The sequence below is a fragment of the Dioscorea cayenensis genome, chromosome 11 (genome assembly GCF_009730915.1).
Source record: "Dioscorea cayenensis subsp. rotundata cultivar TDr96_F1 chromosome 11, TDr96_F1_v2_PseudoChromosome.rev07_lg8_w22 25.fasta, whole genome shotgun sequence".
Classification (NCBI taxonomy): domain Eukaryota; kingdom Viridiplantae; phylum Streptophyta; class Magnoliopsida; order Dioscoreales; family Dioscoreaceae; genus Dioscorea; species Dioscorea cayenensis.
This window is the reverse complement of record NC_052481.1, coordinates 8,750,542-8,775,653: the sequence shown is the minus strand read 5'-3', so window position 1 is coordinate 8,775,653 and position 25,112 is coordinate 8,750,542. Positions and strand designations below refer to the sequence as shown.

The 25,112-nt window shown below is 43.4% G+C and overlaps 2 non-coding genes across 2 annotated transcripts; one reads left to right on the top strand and one right to left on the bottom strand.

Annotated features, from left to right (window-relative positions):
- Positions 1 to 869: 869 nt before the first annotated feature.
- Positions 870 to 976, bottom strand: LOC120272779. The gene has a single exon (XR_005540315.1). It is a non-coding gene; the product is annotated as a small nucleolar RNA R71 (small nucleolar RNA).
- Positions 977 to 14,947: 13,971 nt separating this feature from the next.
- LOC120272857 lies at positions 14,948 to 15,052 on the top strand. The gene has a single exon (XR_005540391.1). It is a non-coding gene; the product is annotated as a small nucleolar RNA R71 (small nucleolar RNA).
- Positions 15,053 to 25,112: the final 10,060 nt, after the last annotated feature.

Genomic DNA, 25,112 nt, shown 5'->3' with positions numbered 1-25,112 from the left:
AGTAGACCCAATAACTTCTTTTATTGCTCATCATTTTCATTGTTCTTCAATCTTGAAGGATAAGGGATTCTTTGCTTGTAAGGTGGAGGTGCAACCTCCTTTTATTTGGTGGCTCTCTGTTCATCCTCCAAGACCTTGGGTTCTTCAACATTGGTCTTCTAACTTAGAAGCCTACCGTCAACCTCATGACCACTTCTCAAAGTGATCGCCTTCACATGTTCTCGTGGATTGGTCTTAGTCTTTCTTGGCAAGCTTCCTTATGGTCTCTACTTTAAAGACTTAGTGATTTGCCCCACTTGATTCTCTAGATTGTGCAATGAAGTGGTGTGGTTGCGAAGTGTAGCCTCGACTGATTGGAACCATGTATCCGATGATTGTACAAATCTAGTCAAGGCTTTCCCTAGGTCGGTCATCCGGGTCTCCAACCGTGAAACTCTATTCTCCATGTTTGGGGCCAGTTGTTGTTGGAAACCTGGTTGTGCGCTGGCCTTTTGTTGCCCTTGGTTATTCCATAAGAAATTAGTGTGATTCCTCTAACCAGAATTGTAGGTATTCCTATAAAGATTGCCTTGGTTTCTCATTGCATTAGCCACATAGACAACTTGCTCAATGCAGGGTGTACCACCAACGGTGATAAGTGCTTGTGCGATAAGGATCCAAACAGTCATATAGAGAACCTTCTCGAGGTGTGTGATATGCTTAAGATAAACAGGGTGACGGATGATGCCATCAAGTTGAGAGCCTTCCCATTTTCCTTAAAGGGGAGAGCGAAGCAGTGGCTATACTCATTACCTAGAGCATCGATTACCACATGGGAGGAGATGATAAAAGCTTTTCTAGCCCGTTATTTCCCTCCCAGAAAATCTGTAAAGCTTAGGAATTAGATCTCGTCCTTTATATAGTCAGAATTGGAGTCTCTATTTAAGACGTGGGAAAGGTTCAAGGAGCTCCTGAGAAAGTGCCCACAACACGGATTCCCAGATTGGATGATTGTTTAGACCTTTTACAACGGGTTGAATCCGAGTACAAGGCAACTCTTGGATGCGGCAGCAGGACGTAACTTAGGTAGCAAGATCCCTGGTAAGGCCCATCAACTAAATGTAGAAATGGTGTTAAATCTTCTAACTTCGAATGGAGTGGCGGCCGTGACTACTAGTAACTTCATGAGATAGATGTAGTAACTTCATTGGTAGCTCAAGTGGAATCATTGAGTAAGAAGTTATATCTTCTAACTTCGAATGGAGTGGCGGTCGTGACTACTTGCACTGGGTGTGGTGGAGGACATGCTCCCTCTGATTGCCAGATCTCTATTGGTGATGCATCTTCGGTTTAGAATGTCAATTTTGTGGGTAATGCAATGAGGAACCAAGGGAATCCTTATAGTAACACCTACAATATGGGTTGGAAGAATCATCCAAATTTTTCGTGTAGCAAGCAAGGTCCACAAAAGGCCTTGGGGCCATCGGGTTTCCAACTACAACAAGCCCAAACATGGAGAACCGAGTTTCAGGTTTGGAGACCCGAATGACAGATTTGGAGAAGGCCTTGACTAGGTTTGTGCAATCGTCAAATACAAGGTTTCAATCAGTCAAGGCTACAATTCGCAACCACACCACCTCTTTGCACAATTTGGAAAATCAAGTGAGGCAGATTGCGAAGTCTCTATCAGAAATGCCACCAGGAAGCTTGCCGAGTAATACCGAGACCAATCCTAGAGATCATGTGAAGGCGATCACTTTGAGAAGTGGTCGTGTGGTTGATGGTAGGCTTTTGAGTGAGAGGCCCAATGAACACACACCCAAGGTTATAGAGGTTGAGGAGGGAGCAAGCAAAAATAAGGAGGTGGTACTCCCTCATTTCAAGACAAAAATCTCTTATCCCTCTAGATTGAAGAATGACCAATGCGATGAATAGTACAATAAGTTCCTGACTTTGTTTATGTAACTCCACATTAATATTCCTTTTGTTGAGGAATTAGCCCAAATGCCTAAGTATGCAAAATTCTTGAAGAACTTGTTAATTAACAAGAGGAAGTTGGAGGAGAGTGTTTCAGTGATCTTAGATGCATCTTGATCGGCGGTGTTGCAAAAGAACATGCCGGACAAGAAGAAAGACACAGGAAGCTTCATCATTCCATGTGATATTTGCAATTTTGGTGAAGAAATGGCATTGGAAGACTCACGGCCAGTATAAACGTTATGCCATACACCTTCTTTCATAAGCTAGGCTTGGGAGAGCTTAGGCCAACTAGGATGACTTTGCAATTGGCAGACCGAATGGTGAGACATCCGAGGGGCATCATTGAAAACATGCTTGGCAAGGTGGACAAGTACATTTTCCTGGTTGACTTTGTAGTGCTAGACGTCGATGAAGATGCGGATGTACCTTTGATACTTAGGAGACCTTCCTTGCAGACTTCCAAGGCATTGATTGACATGGACGTCGGGGAGCTAATATTGAGAGTTGGAGATTACAAGCTCACATACCCCCTTGCTGAAGCCATGTAGCATTCTATTGATTTCGATGATGCTTTATATTTTCTAGACACTACTGATGAGATTGTTGATGAATAGATGCAGGAAATGTTCAATCCGGACTCGTACAAGGGTTTGTTCGACCAAGAGGTGGAAAATGAAGAAGTTATGATGCTTGGTTCGACTGAAGAAGTACTATCTACTCCGGGGATCCTGAAGAAGGTGCTCCAGATGATGAAGAGTGTAAGGAGATGCCACCGGAAATGCTCCAAGGCTGTTGGAGATGCGCGTGAACCGAACAAATTGGATGAACCTTTGCTAGTTGGTCCCAAGCCTGATAATTCACCCTCTACCTTCAAGAGACTTTGTTCATCATGCTTTTAAGCTATGGGTAAGATGGCAACATTCATCTATGAACCCCCGTGAGATAAGACAAGGTACGTCAAGCTTAGTGATGTAAAACAAGTGCTTCTTGGGAAGGCAACCCAAGTGTTTACTATTTTCTTAGTTAGTAGTTTAGTATTTGCATGAATAAAGTGTTGAGTATTACTCTCTTGATTTTAATTTATTTTGCTGTGTTTAATTGTGGGTTTTAATGTCATCGTGTGTTTTCATGTGGATTTGGTGAAATTTTGGTCGCTTGAGCATGTTTCTCTTGTTTTTCACGGGTATAGTTTGTATAATACGGTAGGCTCTGAGTGTGTAAACATGTTCAGGAATTTTCTGCAGAGCCTGTAGAGTTTTTAAGGTATCCAGAGAAAATGCATGGGCATGTCGAATTTCCTCACGTCCGTGGATTTGTACTGTGAGCTTATCTAGAGAAGAGACAGGGGCGTGGATGCGCCCTTGTGAGCGACCTTGTAACTTTTGCATACCCATGGGTAATTTCCGGACGAGCGTGTGTTTTCCTGCAAAGACTTGGCAACTTATCTCGAGAGCACACAGGGCCGTGGACTCGGCGTTGTGGGTGAACTTATGAAAAACGCACGGGCGTGGGTATTTTTTACATGCCCTTGTGGTTGTATTCAGAGGGATTGAATGTTATCCCAAGAGCGCACATGGGCGTGCGTCTGCCCTATGGCTGTCCCCTGTGGAGGCACACGGGCGTGGGTAATTTCTGCTCACTAGTGCGGATGTACTGAACACCAAGAGGCACGAGTTCCTTTTAAAGAATCATTGTTCTTGTTCATCCTAACATTCTCGATTTGTTTGAGAGCACTCTCACATCGTCTCCTGACCTCACATTGCCGATTTGGAAGGATTTTTACTTGGTTTTCAGACCGATTCAAGGTTTTCAATCTCAACTCATTGGTAAGCCCTATCTTTTGTTTCTTCACCAATTCTTGATGTTAATTGATGAAACTAGTTAATAATGCTTCATTTCTACAATTAGAATGATTATGCATGTTTAGAATGAAGTTAGAAGCGATTTAACGGTATATTTTTGGATTTTTGAGGCACGGCCGTGCGTTTTTCATGCCCTGTGGATTCACACAGGCTGGTGGAAAGTCCACATGGCTGTGTGGAGTTCTGAAACATTACTTAATTAACTGGTTTGATTGATTTTCTTTCAAATTTTGCAGATTATGGCATCTCAGTGAAAGAAGCAAGTTGAGAAACGGCCACGTGAGTCATTCCCTGAGGCCAAGAGCCTGAGATTCACTCTCCCCGACCATCAGACTCATTTAGAGCGTCTGTTAAGACTTCAGTTCAAACAGACTCGATTCCTCGACATGAGTATATGGAGAGATTTACAGCAGGGAGATAAGTTCGCAGATGAGGTCGAGGAACTCGTTTCGGTGGGTAAATTGAGGCAGTTATTGTCGACTAGGGAGCCAGCCATTCGTGAGCTTACACTTGAGGTCTTATCATCATTCGAGTTCGATAGATCTTATATGAGATTCGATAGCCTTGACGCCATTATGTTTAGAGCATTTGGACATTACCATAACAAGAGCGTCACTCAGTTTTTTGTTTGGCTTGCCTTGTACGAGGAGTATTCCCAGTTACCGACAGATTACCCTGGCGTTGATCGCGTAGAGGGCTTACCAAGGGTTGTGTGGTCCGGGCTTGTATGAGCTAGGGGATGGATGAGAGGCCCAATGAACATACACCCAAGGTTATAGAGGTTGAGGAGTGAGCAAGCAAAGAGATGGAGGTGGCACCACCACTATTCAAGCCTAGAATCCCTTATCCCTCTAGATTGATGAATGACCAAGGGGATGAACAGTACAAGAAGATCCTGAGTATGTTCAAGCAACTCCACATCAATATTCCTTCCGTTGAGGTATTAGCGCAAATGCCTAAGTATGCAAAATTCTTGAAGGACTTGTTGACTAACTAGAGGAAGTTGAAGGAGAGTGCCTCAGTGATCTTAGATGCGTCTTGCTCGGTGGTGTTGCAATAGAACCTGCCGAACAAGAAGAAAGACCCGGGAAGCTTCATCATTCATTGTAATATTGGCAATTTGGGTGAAGAAATGGCATTGGCGGACTCAGGGGCCAGTATCAACGTCATGCCATTCACATTATTTAAGAAGCTAGGCTTGGGCAAGCCAAGACCCACTCGAATGACTTTGCAATTGTTGGATCGAACAGTGAGACATCCGAGGGGTATTGATAAGTGCTTGTGCGATATGAATGCGAAGCATTATTTCCTTATGTTGAGCATTACTTTTCTCTGGTTTTTACACTAATATGTGTGTTTTTATGTTATTTTTATGCAGGTAGGGTTGTGAGGCCGAGTATGAAGGAAATAGGCCATTGTGGATCATAATGCACCAATTTTGGAGAAAATCTTGCTAAGGTTCCAACGCGAAGACATAGGTCAGGTGTGAGATGCTAGAGTGTGTGCCAACCTCCTCGTATTCGAGTGGGCACATACATTTGGAGGGGCACAAAGGCAGTCACATTCGAGCATTCCGACTTATGCACATAGAACAAAAGCTGCACCAACGTCTACACCATTGAAGAAGCAAGTGATCCACAATGTGAACGTGTGCCCATTTGCGTTACCCCGATGCAACTATGGAATTTGGGAGTATTTCTGGAAGAGTACTGTAGCAGATTACTATTCATAGCCGGCCGAAAATCACAGAAACAGAGAATCCACACGGGCGTGTGGAAATTATCCACGGCCGTGTGGAAATTCCACACGGGCTCGTGTACCATCCACGCCCGTGTATTCGCCCGATTCCAGCCCTATTTAAAGCCGATTCAGCCCCGATTTTGGCATTCTTTTCTCCATCTTCTCCCCAACTTGCGAGAGGGCTTCGGCTAGGGTTTCGAGGGGTATTGGCAAAGGTTTTGGAGAAGTTCTACGGCTCCGACATCGTGATTCCATTAGGAAGAAGGTTGGTAGGGGAGCTTCGATCGAGGCATATCCTATACCGGACGAAGGAATCCTTGGACGACGAGTAGAGCACTATCCACAAGACCATTGACATGACCATCGAGGGGGTTTCTTTATGGATTCATTGCTTTTACATTCGATTTCTTTGATTGTACTAAGCTCTATGGAGAGCTAAACCCCTAGTGGGTGCTTGGATGTTTGTGAACCCTAGGATGTATTCGTTTCATTGAACTTCTTTATTATGCTTTTAATAAATTGATGTTTATTGTGAGTTCCAACCTTGAATGTTTAATTGTATGAACATTTCCCCTAGAGTGATACTAGGGTTGAGAGTTCTTGTTGGTAACCTTGTGATTGAGTGACACACTACGAGCGTTAGACAAAACTAGGTTCAAGAGGGTTGAGAGGATGAGTCGAGAGGTACAGGAGCGTCCCCTTTCCCCTCTGGCGTGATAGATTCTACCTCCGTTCCTCGAGTTCTTTGCGGCCATAATAGAGTGAGTGGTCTAAGGGATGAACCTCCGCTGGGGCCTAGTTGCGCGTGCAATGGAGTGAAGCGTTGAGAGGATCTTAGTATCTAGGGCTTAATTGTGGCTAGGGACCTTCTGCTTGGACCAAAGGGTTAGGTCTACTTTTAGGAAGACAATTATCACTTGGAATCCCTAGAGCTCATTGCAACTTTATGCGAGTGGGAGGTGTTGAGATTGTTCGATTTCTCCTCCGGGACATGTATAGAGTTAGGCATAGTTGACCTTAGATTTGGGACTATATATGTAAGGATTTCCACGACTCACCATGGCATTGATTAGGAAGTATAATAGAGAGTTCTTGCACTTGAAACGATTATCCTAGGTGAAGCATCATCCGAGTACCCCATCTTTATCGATTGCCTTGCCCTCTTCTTTATTCTTGCTCTCTCACTTGTTGCTTTTATTGTTGGGAATTGAATCAATTTCACACTAATCACTATTGATCTTCCACATAGCTAAGAACCAAATTAAGTATTTCCACTCCCTACTCCCTATGGATTCGACCCTGCTCACCCAGGATTATTACTTCGACAAACCCGTGCACTTGCGGGATATACGCAAGGGAATCTTGTCAGGTATCATCGAAGATATGCTTGTCAAGGTGGACAAGTACATTTTTCCTGTAGATTTTATAGTGCTAGGCATCGATGAGGATGCGGATGTACCTTTGATATGTGGGAGAATATTCTTGCAGACTTCCAAGGCATTCTCTTCATTTCAATGATGCTTCGTATTTTCTAGACACTACTGATGAAATTGTTGATGAATACATGCAGGAAATGTCCAATCCTGACTCGTACAAGGGTTTGTTCAACAAAGAGATGGAAAATAAAGAAGTTATGATGCTTGGTTCGACTGAAGAAGTACAATGTACATCATGCTTTCAAGAGACACCTCTAGAACTCCCCCTCTACATTCAAGAGACTTTGTTCATCATGCTTTCAAGCTATGGGTAAGAGGGAAACCTTCATCTTTGAACCCCCGTGAGGTAAGACAATGTACATCAAGCTTAGTGATGTAAAACAAGAACTTCTTTGGAGACAACCCAAGTGTTTACTGTTTTCTTAGTTAGTAATTTAGTGTTTGCATGAATAAAGTGTTGAGTGTTGGTGTCTTGATTTTTAGATGCATTTGCTGTATTTTATTGTGGGTTTTTAATGTCATCGTGTGTTGTCATGTGGATTTGGTGAAGTTTTGGTAGCTTGAGCTAGTTTCTCATGTTTTTCACTAGTATAGTTTACATAATAGGGTAGGCTTTGAGTGTGTAAAACATGTTCAGGAATTTTCTATAGAGCCTGCAGAGTTTTTAAGGCGTCCAGAGAAAATGCACGGGCGTGTCAAATTTCCGTACGCCGGTGGATTTGTACTGCGAGCTCATCCATAGAAGACACAGGGGCGTGGACACACCCCTGTGAGTGACCTCGTGACTTTCGCATGCCCGTGGGTAATTTCTGCACGGGAGTTCCTTTTCCTACAGAGACTTGGAAACTTATCCCGAGAGCACACATTGGCGTGGACTTTCCCCTGTGGGTGAACTTATGAAAAATGCACGAGCGTGGGTAATTTCCACATGCCCGTGCGAAACTTTGCAGAAGAGCTTTCTCCATCCCATGAAGGCACAGGGGCGTGCGCTTGCCCCTGTGAGTTGGGCCTATGAATGTCCATGCCTGTGTGAAATTTCCGCATGGGTGTGCGGAACACTTAGAGATTTTTCTCGCTTGGACAGAAAAGACATAGGGGCGTGAGGCTGGCATTGTAGGTCGGACACAAGGCCGTGTGCATTTTCTACACACCCGTGTGGATGCGTTTCGAATGGTTGACTATTTTCCCGAGAGCACACAAGGGTGTGTGTCTGCCCTTGTGTAGCTCTCTTATGGAGGGGCACGAGCGTGAGTAATTTCCGCACGCCCGTATGGATGCGCAGAATTCCAAGAGACGCGAGTTTTTCTTAATAATCTTCTTGAATTCTCTTCTTCTTCACTTCCAATTACTCAAAGATCGACTATTAATCAGTCTTCAAGCCCACATACCACTGTTTTAGAGGGTTTTCCAGTCGATTTCCATGCCGAAGTCAAAGTTTTCATACTTATTTCATCGGTAAACCTTTTTACTCTCTCTTCTTCACCAATTCTTGTTTTTAATAGATCAAAAGATTGAGTTGCATGCAATTTCCACTTTATAATAGTTTATGCATGCTTAGAAAGTGTTTAACCATGGTTTTAAGTTGTAATCTTGGATTTCACGCCCCACAGATCCACACGGGTGTGGGTAATTTCCACATGCCTGTGTGGAATTCTGCAGTACTATTTCTAGCGCTTTGATTGATCATTTTCTCATCGATTCTTATAGATATGGCACCTCGTTCAAAGAAGCATGATGTTAAGAGTCCCAGAGAGACCCCACCTGAGCCAGTACACATGGAGTTCTCGAATCACGAGCATCAGGCTCGATTTGAGAGATTGTCAGCAATTATTTTTGGTCAGTCTTGCTTTGTGGATTTGAGTGTGCCAAGAGAGATTCGGAGGGGTGACGAGCTAGCTGATGAGATTGATGAGATTCTAGTAGTGGGAAGCCGGAGAAGATTATTGACTATCAAAGAGCCAGGTTTTTGTGCATTGATGCTATAGGTGTTGGCGTCTTTCGAGTTTGATCAGCCATATGGGAGATTTGACACCGTATGCTATACAGTTTCGAGTATTCGGACATCCATTTTTCATGAGTGTCACTGAAATCTCCATTCTTATGGGTTTGTATCACGAAACCTACACAGGTACAGAGGAGTATGGACGCTTGCCAACGGATTTCCCGAGCACAGTGACTCTATAGCATGCGTATCAAGTATTGTGTGGATATAGGCAGTACGAACCAGGAGTGTCCAAAGCCACCAGTCTATCCCGGCTGAGCTACAGATACTTACACTCAGTCCTTACCAGGTCTGTGTCCAGTCGAGGTTACAACACGATTGTTTTGAGCAGGCAGGACATACTTTATTTATACTTAATGGTCAGCAATGTGTTGATTCACCTCGGGCACATAATGACAGACGTCTTGAGGCAACAGGTCCAATTTGTAAGAGTAGTAGTATTATTCGTTGGTCCCTATGCCACTAGACTCATCTTGGGGATGGGTTTTTTAGACGCCATCCACGGTGCCGAGAGGACTGTTGTGCCTTCTCCTCTTGGGATTAATACGATTAGGATGATGGGGTTGGTGCGTAGATGTGGGCCTAAAACATACATTCTAGCTACGGCTGCTCCGGAGATCATTGAGGGTTCAAGACAGGTTTTTGAGCCTCAGTTTGCACCGATAGAGACCGGAGCACCCCTTGCAGCGCAGGAGACACTCTAGCGTCCGGTACCTATTTTTCCTCCCTCTCGAGTTCATGATCATTTTTAGAGGCTCGAGAGTGCTGTTGGTGACCTTTGGTCGGAGCTCACGGTGGTCCGGACTTTAAAGATTGCACAATACGCGTGGATGATGGCGTGTCTTGACATTGTACTATATCTATTAGAGTCCTTACCATTTATCAGGAGACCGAGGACCCCTCCGGCATCACCACCACTATTTCCACTGACACTATTTCGGGGCAGGTACTGTAGCAGGGCACTGTAGCAAAACAATGTATCAGGTACTGTTCACAGCCGGCCAAAGAAGGATGAAAACAGAGAATCCACTCGGGCATGCATTAATTCCACATGCCCGTGTGAAAAATCCACACGGGCACCAACAGGGGCATGTTGATTCCCGATTCCAGCCCTTTAAAACCCGATTTCACCCTGGATTTCAGCATTCTTTTCTCCATCCTTTCCCAACTTGAGAGAGGGCTTTGGCTAAGGTTTTGATAGTTATTGGCTAGGGATTTGGAGAGGTTCTAGACTCTGATATCATGCTCCGTTTGGAAGAAGGTTAGTAGGAGAGCTTTCGTCGGCACCGATCCGGCGAGGTGTATCCTAGGCCGGACATAGGAATTCTTGGACAAGTAGAGAACTCTCCACAAGACCATCGCCATGACTTGTGTATTTGTGAACCCTACGATGTATTCGTTTCATTGAACCTCATTATTATGCTTTCAATTAATTGATGTTTTATTTGAGTTCCAGTATTGAATTCTTGATTGTATGAATACTCCTTAGAGTGACATTAGGGTTGAGAGTTCTTGTTGGTAACCCTTGTGAATGAGTGACACACCACGAGAGTTAGACAAAGCTAGATTGGAGAGGGTTAAGAGTGTGAGGTGAGAGGTAGCAGAGCATACCTTTTCCCCTCCGGTGTGATTTATTCTATCTCTATTTTCTCAAGTTCTTTGCGGTCATAGTAGAGTGAATGGGCTAAAGGATGACCTTCCACTGGTGCTTAGTTGCGGGTGCAACGTAGTGAAGCGTTGAAGTGATTTTAGCACCTAGGGCTTCATTGTGGCTACAGACTTTCCTCCTGGACCAAAGGGTTAGGTCTACATCTAGGACAACGATTTATCACTTGGAATCCCTAGAACTCATTGCAATTCTATACGAGTGTGAGGTTGAGAGGTTATTCAATTTCTCCTCTGGGACATGTATAGAGTTAGGCATGGTTGCCCTTAGATTTTGGACCGTGTATTTAAGGATCTCCACGACTCATTATTACATAATTTAGAAAGTATAATAGAGGGTTCTTGCACTTGAAATGATTATCCTAGGCGGAACAATATCCGGGTACCCCGTTTATATCGATTTCCTTACCTTCTCCTTTACTTGTGCTCTCTTTATTGTTCTTTTACTTTTGTTATTTAACATCTTGTCACACATATCACTATTCATATTTCACTTAGTTAAGAAAAAATTTAAGTGTTTTTATTCCCTACTCCCTGTGGATACGATACCCTACTCATCTGGGATTTTATTACTTCGACAAACCCGTGCACTTGCGGGACATATGCAAGGGACGTTGTCAAACAGCTATCGGGATATCGGATGGGGCATATCCTCCACCACTCCCGGTACAAGTAGTCATGACCACTACTCTATTGGAAGTTGGAAAGTCTAATTTCTTACTCAATGATTCTACTTGGGCCTCCAACGATGTAACCGCAACTAAATCGTGGATACCGCCCACTTTCTTCTTCTCCCTAACATTCCATTATTAGCTGTTCAACCCTATTTCATCATTTAATTGCCGAGCTTCTCTGGGGGTCTTGCTACCTAAGGTACCTTGATAAGTGCTTGAGTAGACATATTTTTATATATGTTTTACATGCATTAAGCATCATTTTTACTATGGTTTATGTCTCATATTGTGTATTTGGTGTTCTTTTATGCATATAGGTTGTGAATGCCTTGAAGAGTAAAAAGGAAGCAAAGATAGGCTATAAAGACACAATGTTGGGAGTTCTTGTTCAATTCAAGGATCAAGACACGAGAGCAGTTCATAAACGTGGAGATGTGTGCCAACCTCCAAAAATATTCAAGTCAATTCACTATTTGGAAGGGCACAAAGGCAGCCACATCTTCATATTCCTTCTCTTTGTGAAGATTGCAAGACCTCTCAAAGATACGTCGATGAAGAAAAGTTTTATAGCCTACCACATGGACGTGTGCCCGGACATGTGGCCTTAAGAGAAGAGTGTTCGGATCGTGGTTTGTGAAAAGTACTGTAGCAATTTCACTGTAGAAGTCATGTAGTAAAATTACTGTTCACGCGCCCACGTGGAAATTTACTGCGACCCGCGGCGGCGTGGAAAAATCCCTACAGGCGCGTGAGGGCACGTGACGAGCGCGATCTAAGGCCTATAAATAGCCGTTTTGCCCTTATTCTTTCTCATCTTTTTATGCGGGCTCTTGAGGGTGAGGCGGCTAGGCTTTGGAGAGGAGGTCTTTGCGGCTTTGGAGGCGCTTCGTCACCAACTTTGATCGATTCCTCCTCCGTCATAGCATCAAGGAAGCCACCGATGAACCTAGCTCGGAGTGGGTCCTTCAAGACGTCGAAGCTCTCCATCAAGGCCATCGGTTCATATATAAGGGGTTTATTTCTATGGTTTTTAATGTACTTTCATTCATTGATGGTGTGTTTTGTATGTTGCTCCATGGAGAGCTAAAAACCCTAGAGGGTATTTGGGCTTGTGAACCCTAGGATTCTCATCTTTTGTGGATTTGCTTAGTGTTTCTATTTAATCCGAGTTTGATTAAGTTTTAATCTTTTATTCTAATTGCTTGCTTGTTTAATTAATCCTTGTGGTTGATTGGATTTGCATGATTTGTTACTTTGATGTGAGAGAGGTCTCCATTAGAGTTAGAACTTCAAGGTTAAAGAGGGTTGAGAGGGTGAGTCATGAGATAGTGGAGTGTCCCCTCTCCCTTCCGATTGAGTGTATTCTATCTCCGTTCCTTAAGCTCTATGCAACCATATTTGGTGTGAGGCATGAGATTGAGAGATTTCTCCGCCGGGACCTTGTAGGGGTTAGGATCCTTCACGGGAATTAGGGTTGGATCAATCTCTAGGAATCGGATACAACTCTTGGAATCTCTAGAGTGTTTCTGCGGTCATATGTGGTGTGAGGTGTTGAGATTGAGCGATTTCTCCACGGGACCTCGTGAGGGGACTAGTATCGGTGATCGAGAGGCGGATCCGATTATGTTTGGATTTCCACGACTTAACTTACTCATCATAGAAACACTTTTGCTTATTCGGTACCTAATACAGAATCCTAGGGGAGCATTGCCCGAATACCCCACTTTTCTTGATTGAGATCTCCATCCATTTTAACCCTTGCATATTCGTCTCCGGTATTCACTTCTTAGCACATTAGATCACCACACCTTTCCATTTATCATTAGGTTAGAAAGCGGAGAAGAAGTTAGTACTAGTAGCCACTGTTCCACTGTGGATTCGACTACCCACTCACCGGGGTAATTATTACTTCGACACCCATGCACTTGCGATTTACACGCATATTCGGACATGTTGACATGTCCGAATATGCGTATGTACATGCAGTGCGCGGTGTCGGTAATCATCGATGAGTCGAGATGATCGAGATCACGCGAGGCTGAAACTGCTGCTAGCTATCTAACCTAATAATGAGGATGGTGTGGTAATCTAATGTCTTGCGAGATGATGGCTACCGAGCGAGTATGCGAAGCCAAAATGGAAGGAGAATCTCGATCGATAAAAGTGAGTGTTCGACGATACTCGGATCGAGCTGTGAGCTAGCGCGTACAACAAGTGTTTCTATGATGAGCAGATCAAGGGTGAGGCTCAAACATGTCGAGGGTCTGTCTCTAGATCACCGATGCTGATCCGGACTCGTTGAGTCAATAGCATCTCACCCACTGTACATAAGCCTCTGGGGTTCAAGCTGTGTGTCCAATTTCCTGAGAGTTGATTCAGCCCTAATTCGACGGCTAACTCGAAGATCGTGGCATCGATCTCGCCTCCCACCAAGCTGATGGTTGCATAAACTGCAGGAGATGGAGATGAGGTCGCCATGTCAGGAGGGGACAGCGTACTCGTGAGCTCACCCGGGCTCTTCAATCGGTTCAACCTGGTGGAGATCTCTCCACCAGGCGACAAAGTCATGCCAGGCAAACTAACCATAAGATCAATAAGACGAAGCAGGCGTTGGCAAAGTCAGGAGATGAGGCTTGTCAGGCTGGGTTAAACAAAGACGGCTGAAAGCAATCCTAGAGGCGTTCATGAGCAAACTACTCTGAAGTACAGTTCTCCGTGGAGCATGCCACAAGGCACCGCCGTCAGATGAATACGATGAAAACCATGAATATAAACCCCTTATGATGGCGATGACGCTGATGAGACGACGCGTGAGGGACCCCGTCACGGCAGGTTCCGCGGTGGCTTTCTTGATGTGACGGAGGGCATCGATCAAGTGACCCAGACGGCATGCTCAGCATGAACATCTAAACCCTCGTCTCGCCTCGAAAGAGCACATGACTCAGGAGCAAGCGTATCTGTTCAAAACTCGGGCGTCACGTCGCCCTCGCGGCGCCCGTGATGGATTCGCGTGGCGCGCGTGAGCGCGGCTTCCGCGGCCGCGAAATTTCGGCGGTGGCGTGAGCGATGATTACTGGCTGCGATGATTTCCTAGCGCGATGATAAACATTCTCCTCTTAAGGCCACACGATCGGGCACAGCGATCATATGGTAGAGCTATACTGGGCTTTTCCTTCATCAATGCGTCTTGAAAGGTCTTGAAATCTTTACAAAGAGGAGGAATGTGGAGACATGGCTGCATTTGTGCCCTTCCATTAATAAATTGGCTTGCAAAACTATGGAAGTTGGCACACATCTCCTCATACCCGAACTCCTCTTGTGTCTTCCAACTTGATTTGTACAAGAACTCCCAATATTACGCCATGATAGCCTATCTTCGCTCCCTTTTGAATTCTCAATGCCTTCACAACCTATATGCATAAAAGAACACCCAATACACGAAATGAGATATAAACCGTATAGAATATGATGCTCAATGTATGTAAAACATGCATAAAAACATGTTCACTCAAGCACTTATCACGTGTCATACCTCCTGCTGCATCAAGTAGCTATTTTGTACTTTGTTTTAAACCATTGTAAAAAGTCTGAATGATCATCCACTCTGGAAACCCATGTCGAGGACATTTTCGCAAGAGTTCATTGAACCTTTCCCATGTCTCAAATAGACTCCAATTTCATTTGCACAAAGGACCAAATCACATTCCTAAGCTTTACAGATTTTCCCGGTGGGAAATAACGGGCAAGAAAAGTTTTTACCATCTCCTCTCATGAAGTGATCGATGCCCTAGGTAATGATTGTAACCACTGCTTCACTCTCACCTTAAAGGAAAATGGGAAGGCTCTCAACATGATGGCATCATCTGTAACATCATTTATCTTGAGCACATCAAGCACTTCCATGAAATTCTCTATGTGACTGTTTGGATCCTCATCGACCAATCCATTAAATTGTGCTGACTGCTATAACATGTGGATGAATGCTGGCTTTAGCTCAAAATTCCGAGCTGTGATTGGGGGCCGCACAATGATAGATTGTGTCCCCAATACTAAATGTCTGGCATAATTAGAGAGTGTTCTCTGTTGTGTATTTTGTTCCGCCATGTTGTCAGACCCTTTAACTTTCACTTCAGCCAGATTCGACAGTTCTCGTATAGGTTCTTTACCCCTTCTTCTGAGTGTACATCCATGTTTAGGATCACCTTCAATCAATTTTGAAGGGTTCCCTCGGGTCATAACCTGGAGCTGTACCAAAAGAAAGAAAACAAATAAGAACAATGATAGAATAAGAAGATGTAAAATAGAATGAATGAATAAGATAACAAAGTGCAAAGTATCTCTAAACACCAACTCCCAGGAAACGGTGCCAGAACTTGACAAAGCCTCTTGTGTGTTACCCATAAGTGCACGGATTTGTCGAAGTAATAAATCCCAAGTTAGTGGGGTATCGTATCCACAGAGAGTAGGGAATAAAAATACCTAAATTGCTACTTAACCAAGTGAACATGAATAATGATTGTGTTGATCAGATGTGATGTAAATAGAAATAAAAAGAACAAGAATAAGAGGCACAAGTAAGTGAGAGGTAAGGCAATCGATGGAAGTGGGGTACTCGGATAATGCTTCCCCTAGGACTTATGCTTCAAGTGCAAGACCTACCATTATACTTCCTAATTAATGCTCCATAAGTAATGGAAATCCTAAAGCACATGATCCCAAACCTAAGGTCAACTGTGACTAACCCTACATCTGTAGCCCTCGGTCGAAATCGCTCAATCTCAACACCTAACACTACACAAAGTTGCATGGAGTTCTAAGGATTCCAAGTGATAAACCCTATTCTAATGTGTAAATCTAACCCTTTGGTCCAGGCAAAAGATCCCTAATTACAATTAAACCTGAAATACTAAGGTCAATTCAACGCTTCACTGCTTTTCTCCGAAAGCAACTAAGTCCCCTAGCGGAGTTCATCCCTTAGCATTTCACTCTATTGTAACCGCAAAGAACTCTAGGAAATGGTGGTAGAATAAATCACATCGGAGGGGAAAGGGGACGCTCCGCTACCTCTCGACTCACCCTCTCGACTCACCCCTCTCAATCTTCTCCAATCTACCTTTGTCTAACCCTCATGGCGTGTCACCTATCCACAAAGATTACTTTTTATCGGTTTTAACACTAATATGTTTGTATTTATGTTACTTTCATCCATATAGGGTTGTGCAGCCGAATCTTAGAGAAAGAAGCCAATGTAGATTGCGAGTACAATGGAGTGAAGCGTTGAAGTGATTTTAGCATATAGGGCTTAATTGTGGCTAGGGACCTTCCGCCAGGACCAAAGGGTTAGGTCTACATATAGGAAGAGGATTTATCACTTGGAATCCGTAGAACTCATTTCAATTCTATATGAGTGCCAGGTTGAGAGATTATTCAATTTCTCATACGGGATATGTATAGGGTTAGGCATGGTTGACCTTAGATTTGGAACCATGTATTAAAGGATCTCCTCGACTCGTTAATGCATTAGTTAGGAAGTATAATAGAGGGTTTTTGCACTTGAAACGATTGCCCTAGGCGGATCAATATCTGAGTATCCCATCTATATCGATTACCTTACCTTTCCTTTACTTGTGCTCTCTCTCTTGTCTCTTTGACTTTTGTTTGCATTACATCTGGTCACACAAATCACTATTTATATTTCACTTAGTTAAGAAACAATTTAAGTGTTTTTACTCCCTACTCCCTGTGGATACGATACCCACTCACCTGGGATTTTATTACTTCGATAAACCCGTGCACTTGCAGTTTACACGCATATTCGGTCATGTCAAGATACGCCTTTGCCGTGGAGTAGGCGTTTAGAGATACTTTGCACTTTGTTTTCTTAGCTATTCATTTATTTATTTTATTTCACATCTCATTTTCTATCATCATTGTGATTTGTTTTCTTTTTCCTTGATTACAAAAAAATGATTGACATGCCCAAGTTATTCGACAGTATCACAAGAATGGTTGAAAACTTAGAGTAAAAAGTTTATGTGTTTGCAGTACAAGACACACCGTGCTACCTCTTGCAAGAGCCAGATACTATTCAACATTTTATAGAAGAATCAATTGAAAAGTACACTGTCAAAATTCAAAGCTGGACTGCGAACTAAATAGTGTGCTAGATGAGTTTGAGAGATCTACATTAGCATCGATGCGTGATCACTTAGAAGAAATTTTGGAGAAAGTCCTCGATGAGTTTGACTCGTCTTATCATGAACAAAGGTAGGAACTTTTCTCTGTGGGTGTGTCATTGTCAGTAGGGGAGATTTATGGATTGAATGCATCAACAGTCATTGAAGACCATACAAAAATACATTCAGAAGTCGAAGACGGGAAGAATGAATTTAAGCAGGAAACTAATAAGTTTGAGGAAATTGACAGATTAAAGGAGAGTAGGTTGCATCCATCAATTGATGAACCACCAACCCTAGAGCTTAAGACCTTGTCAGCACACTTGGAGTACGCCATCTAAACTTCTGGTGATTGTAGCTTCGAATTGTCTATGGAGCAGAAGGACAAGCTTGTTAGCATGTTAAAAAAGCATAAGTCGGCCATTGCATGGAAGATTTCAGACATCAGGGGCATAAATCCATCCATTTGCACCCTTAAAATCTTAATGGAAGATGACTACAAATCTGTAATCCAATCGCAGTGAAGACTAAATATAAACATGAAGGAAGTCATCAGAGTAGAAGAAGTGAAGCTCCTAGATGCAGGGATTATTTACCCCATATCCGATAGTGCATGGGTGACTTCAACTGAAGTGGTTCCGAAATAAGGGGGGATGAGCAGTTGTGATGAATGAAAAGAATGAGTTGGTTCCGACCGTGACGAGTTTATAAGATGGCGGGTTTGCATCGTTTATAGAAGATTAAATGATGCCACTCGAAAAGATCATTTCCTATTGCCATTTATCGATCAAATATTGGAACGTTTAGCGTGGGCATCAATTTTATTGTTTCCCTTTGATGGCATGTCGGGATATTTTCAAATCTCGTAGCTCCCGAAGATCGTGAGAAGACCACATTTACTTGTCCTTATAGTATCTTTGCTTACAGAATAATGCCTTTTGGGTTGTGTAATGCACCGACCACATTCCAACGTCGTATGATGACCCATTTTTTTATGATATACTGGAAGACATTATGAAGGTATTCATGGATGATTTTTCGGTATTTGGAGACTCTTTCAACAAATATTTAAAGAATTTGGAGAGAGTGCTAGTGAGATGTGAAGAAACAAACCTCGTCCTCGATTGGGAGAAGTGTCACTTCATGGTCCAAGAAGGGATTGTCCTTGGACATAAGATTTCCCAAGCAGGAATGGAGGTGGATAAGGCAAAGATTGAGGTGATCAAAAAGCTTCCTCCACCTACAAATAAGAAAGGTGTCCACAGTTTCTTGGGGCATGCAGGATTTTACAGAAGGTTTATCAAGGATGTTTCAAAAATCACGCAACCATTGACTAAACTCCTAGAAAAAGATGCTCCTTTCGACTTTGGCGATGATTGTCTAAGTGCATGTGATTTGTTGAAGGAAAAATTAGTGTACGCACCAATTCTTACAATACCGGATTGGAATGAACCCTTTGAGCTCATGTGTGATGCAAGTGATTATGTTGTGGCAATAGTTATGGGACAAAGGAAAGACAAGCAGTTCCATCCGATTTATTATGCTTGGAAGACTCTCACAAGTGCTCAGGAGAATTATACAACTATCGAAAAGGAATTATTAGTGGTGGTATTCGCTTTCGACAAATTCAGACAGTACCTCATTAAATAGAGGGTGAAGCAAACTATTTATCGGGAATGGTACTGAAGCAAGGCCTCAGTTTTTAGCAGAAGAAAAAGTTTTTCAATGACTTAAAGAACTATTTTTGGGATGATCCTTACTTGTTCCGTATTTGTGCCGACCATGTGGTTCGACGATGTGTATCTAGGGAGGAAGGTTGGAGCATTATTGCACATTGTCAATCGGGTCCCGTTTGGGGGCATTACGCTTCGAGCAGAACCGCTGAGAAAGTTCTGGCCGTTGGGTTTTATTGGCCGACTTTATTCCAGGATACCCATCAGTTTGTTCTTCGATATGATAATTGTCAGAGGGCTGGAAACCTATCACGAAGAGATGAGATGCCTCAAAATCCGATGCAATTTTGTGAGGTGTTTGATATCTGGGGAATTGACTTCATGGGATCATTCCCAAAATCTAATGGTAATCAATACATCTTAGTAGCAGTTGATTATGTTTCTAAATGGGTGGAAGCTCAAGCCCTTCCAACAAATATGCTAGAACGGTAGTAAAATTTTTAAAGAGGTTGTTTGCTAGGTTTGGAACCCCACGAATCATCAAAACCAATCGAGGGACTCATTTTTGCAATTCACAACTCACGAAAGTATTGAAGCGCTATGGGGTGCATCATCATCTTGCAACCCCCTATCACCCACAAATGAGTGGTCAAATGGAAGTCACGAAAAGAGAGCTCAAGAGGATCTTAACCAAGTCTGTGGAACAAGGAAAGCGGGGTTGTTCAGAGTGGTTAGATGATACACTTTGGGCTCATAGAGCAGGGTACAAAATGCCAATAGGGACCACTCCCTATAATTTGGTCTATTGAAAATCCTGTCACCTGCCTGTGGAGTTGGAGCATAGAGCATACTGGGCAATCAAGGCCATGAATTTTGACTTGCACAAGTTGGGGGAACAAAGAATGCTACATCTTAATAAGCTAGACGAATGGAGGATGAAAGCATATGAGAATGCAAAGATTTATAAGGAAAGAATTTGAAAATGGCATGACAAGCATATTAAAAATCCGAAGGAGTTCAAAGTGGGTGATCAGGTGTTGCTATTCAATTCTCGTTTACGGTTATTTTCGGTGAAGTTCAAGTCTAGATGGTTTGGCTGTTATACGGTGACTGAAGTTTCCCCTCATAGGACTATCAAGATTAGCCATCCGGAGAAGGGTACACTTAATGTAAACAGACACAGGGTGAAATCGTACTCTGAAGGAGAGGTTGGTAATGCCGTCAAGGAAGTATTTTTCCTTCATGAGCCCTTGTGAGATAAGGATGAGTTACGTCAAGCTTAATAACTTAAAACAAGTGCTTCTTGACAAGGTCCCCTTGCGTATATCCCGCAAGTGCACGGGTTTGTCGAAGTAATAATCCCGGGTGAGCGGGTATCGAATCCACAGGGAGTAGGGAATAAAAATACTTAATTCGATTCTTAGCTATGTGAAAGATCAATGATGATGAGTGTGACAATGATTCAATTCTCAACAATAAAAGCAACAAGTAAGAGAGCAAAAGTAAAGAAGGGGATACGGCAATCGATAAAGATGGGGTACCCGGATAATGCTCCGCCTAGGATAATTGTTTCAAGTGCAAGAACCCTCTATTATGCTTCCTAATCAATGCAATGGTGAGTCATAGAAATCCTTAATTACATAGTCCCAAATCTAAGGTCAACTATGCCTAACTCTATACATGTCCCGGAGGAGAAATCGAACAATCTCAACACCTCACACTCGCATAGAGTTGCAATGAGCTCTAATGATTCCAAGTGATAAATATCTTCCTAATTATAGACCTAACCCTTTGGTCAAGGTGAAAGGTCCCTAACCACAACTGAGCCCTAGATATTCAGATCACCTCAACACTTCACTCCATTGCACGCGCAACTAAGCCCCAGCGGAAGTTTATCTTTTAGACCATTCACTCTATTATGACCGCAAACAACTCGAGGAATGGAGGTAGAACCTATCACGTCGGAGGAGAAAGGGGACGCTCCTGTACCTCTCGCTCACCCTCTCAACCCTCTCCAACCTAGCTTTGTCTAACGATCGTGGTATGTCACTCACTCACAAGGTTACCAACAAGAACTCTCAACGCTAGTGTCACTCTAGTGGAAATGTTCATACAATCAAGCATTCAAGGTTGGAACTCACAATAAACATCAATTTATTGAAAGCATAATAAAGAGATTCAAAGAAACAAATACATCCTAGGGTTCACAAATACCCAAGTACCCACTAGGGGTTTAGCTCTCCATGGAGCTAAGTACAATCAAAGAAATAGAATGTAAAAGCAATGACTCCATAAAGAAACCCCCTCTATAGTCGTGTCGATGGTCTTGTGGAAAGTCATCTACTCGTCGTCCAAGGATTCCCTCGTCCGGTATAGGATACGCCTCGACGGAAGCTCCAATACCAACCTTCTTCCTCAGGAATGACGATGTCTGAGCCGTAGAACCTCTCCAAAACCTTGGCCAATATCCCTCAAAACCCTAGCCGAAGCCCTCTCTCAAGTTGGGGAAAAGATGGAGAAAAGAATACTAAAATCGGGGCTGATTTGGTTTTAAATATGGCTGGAATCGGGCCACTACACGGGCGTGGATAATTCACGCGCCTGTTCCTAATTTCCACATGGGCGTGGATAATTTCCACACGGGCATGGATCCTCTGAACTCCTATTTTCTAGGACGGCTGTGAACAGTGCTGCTACAGTATTTGCTATCGTGCTGCTACAGTGGTTAGCTATAGTGTCCGGCCTGAATATCTTCCCGAATCCATACTTTCATCGGAGTAACGCAAACGGGCACACGTTCACGTCGTGGATCACTTGCTTCTTCAATGATAGGCATGTTGGTGGAGCTCTTGTTCTATGTGCATAAGTCGGAATGCTCGAGTGTGACTGCCTTTGTGCCCCTCAAAATGGATGTGCCAAACTCGAATATGAGGAGGTTGGCACACACTCTAGCATCTCACATCGACCTATGTCTTCGCGTTTGAACCTTAGCAAGATTTCCTTCAAAATGGGTGCATTGTAATCCACATTGGCTTCTTTCCTTCATACTTTGCCTCACAACCCTACCTGCACAAAAGTAACATAAAAACACACATATTAGTGTAAAAACCATAGAAAAGTAATGCTCAACATAAGGAATGAACGCTTCTCATTCATATCTCACAAGCACTTATCAAACTCCACCACACTTAAAGAGAGCATCAATGAAGAAAATATTGAAAGTGCTTGGCCTTAGGTTCACCAAAATATACAAAGAGAGCATTCTACAAGTGAGGGAAATTTCAACACTAAATACGAAAAATCAATGCTCTAGCTAAAAACATAAATCAAAAAGGAAACAAACCCGAAATCGTGTACGTGTGTAAACTCACTCAAAACAACCCAAGGTATACTCCTCAAAGTTCTAAGTACAAGGGACTTATTTATCTACAAAAGTGACAACAATTTCAAAGATGGTAGTAGCTTCACACATCCTGTAAGGGAGCCTTTCCACAGTAGCCGCTAATGTGGCTTTCACACTTTCGAGGTGGTAGCTCTTTCTACCGGAGTGGTAGCTTTCACTCATCCTATGAGGTAGCTTCATACTTCATAGGTGGTAGCTCTTTCCACCAGACAAGCACAAATAAACAATAATTTTTTTTTTAGAATTTAACACAAGAAACAACTATAACTAATCCCTTTAACATCAAACTTGAGTTTCCAAAAGAGTTTAAAAAGTGAGTAGTGCACTAAGTGTAAATCGGGCAAAAATTCCTAGAAATTCAAGCAAGAACTAGAGCATGAAAACATTCAATATTAGAAATTCTCTTAAACTCAAGAATACAATCCTTGCATCTAAGGTGAACCGCCATTGGCTATGTGAGCATATATCAATCAAGAACAATAGAAAAGAATGTGTGCACTATAAAACTCCCCCCCCCCCACTCTTAAGTTGTACATTGTCCCCAATGTACACATGCAAGCTCACTCGAAATATATATCGTTCAAAAGCAAATGTGGGAGAAGTAATCAAAACAATACTCCCCTGACTCCTAGTGTTGCGTTTGATGAAGTTAATTCCATGGGGGTAGTGTTCCGACGGGTTGTGAAGCTCACACGGCTAAGTGCCTAAGCACCTTGGTCGTGCCCATGACTAAGTCTCAATTCCCAAGAAGACAAGACCATATGTACGCATACACGAGGGAGTTCAGTGAAGATCAATAAAAACAAAATATCTCGAGTATATATAAAAGATAGACAACGAATACAACCCGAGATGCAAAATGAAAATAAACTCAGAAGGAGAATCCTTTATGAGTGAACAAGTCTAAAATAAAAATGCAACATAAAGAAAATGCGAAAGAACAAAGTCAAATGTCGGTGTCGCGCTCGGGCTTCGGTGCTGCTACTGCTGCTGGTGAAGACGCACATGGTGGGTCCACCAGTGCCGGGGTAGGAGATGAGGGTGCAGGAGGAACTGAGGGGGCCTGAGGAGTCCTCGGCCATAAGACAAATGATGAGGCGACGTCGCGCTCTAAGATTTGTTGTAATACGTCGAAACGTGCCATGAAATCTGTGTATTGAGTGGCCTGCGTATCCCTAATCTGTACAATCTCGGCTCGAGCCTCAGCTACCTCAGTCTGTATTAAACATAAAGCGCTCTTGAGCATCTCAAAGCGATCATAAGCTCGAGATGGTGAAAATATATGCATGGGGGTGGTTCCTCTGCCATTGGAGGTGCCTCGGTTTCCATTGGGGCTGGCTGAGGCTCGGGAGCTGGCTGAGATACCCCGGCTTCAACACCCTCATCCTCGGCTATCTCTGGAGCTGGTAGCACTAACGCAAAAACCCCTGTCTGAACCCTGCGGAACATGCCCATCAGCCTCATCGTCTCTAGGCTCAGGGGAGCAGGTATACTCGTCTTCTTGACCCCGCAAATCAAATCCAAGAGACCCATGCTAGCACTAATCTCGTAATGTAGGGGCCCGAGAAGATCGCTCCCAGTCTAGCATAGTGCCCCTGATGTCTGATGTACTCTGCCATGATGTGCCCTAAGTAAATCAGTATGCGCTGCACCATCGAGTACAGATACAATAATTCCTATCGGCTCAGAACACCAGTGCTATCACCATGACCATTCACCGATCTACTCATGATGGCATGTAAATATCTGTATGCAGGTCAGGAAAGGCACGCGGCCTTGGACACCCCCGACTTTCTCGACCACGACCACATAGCACTCTGTAAGCTCTCCGGGGTCAAGGTTCCGGGGTAATGTCGGTCGATGGCGAGCGTACTCCTCCGAATGCGTGAATGCCTCCTCATACAAGCCAAGTCGTCTTGAGACCGAGTGGCGCTCAAGGTATGGTGGTGTCCAAATCTACAGGCCCGAATGGTATCCAAAGCCGCCGAAGCTTGCGTAAGATCATCAAATTCGAATGATGATAGTACCTCCGAGTGCAAACTCTCGGGATGGCGGCTCTCTAATCGTCAATAACTGCCACCAACCTCCTGCTGAAAGCGAGATCCTCTACCTCATCGTGAAAGTCATCTCCCATTGTAGATCTCACAGTATAGTCGTGTCCAAGAATTGAGTCTGTCCGAACCTGAGTCTCGACAAGTGCTCATAGTGAACCTGATGCTCTGGAATAGCAAACGTCATGCCCTCAGGCTCAGGGGATGACTCGCACGGCCTCTTATTTGCTTGCTTCTTTGCTCGAGGTGCCATAATCTGCAAAATTTGAAACAAAATCGATCAAACAAGTTGATAAAATAATACTGCAGAAATCCACACGGTCATGTGGAATTTCCGCACGCCCGTGTGGAACCACGGGACGTGAAAACCGCACGGCCGTGCTCCAAAAATCCAACAATACAACTTAAAAATAATTCTAACTTCATTCTAAACATCAATCATCCTTCTAATTGAAGAAACGAAGCATTATT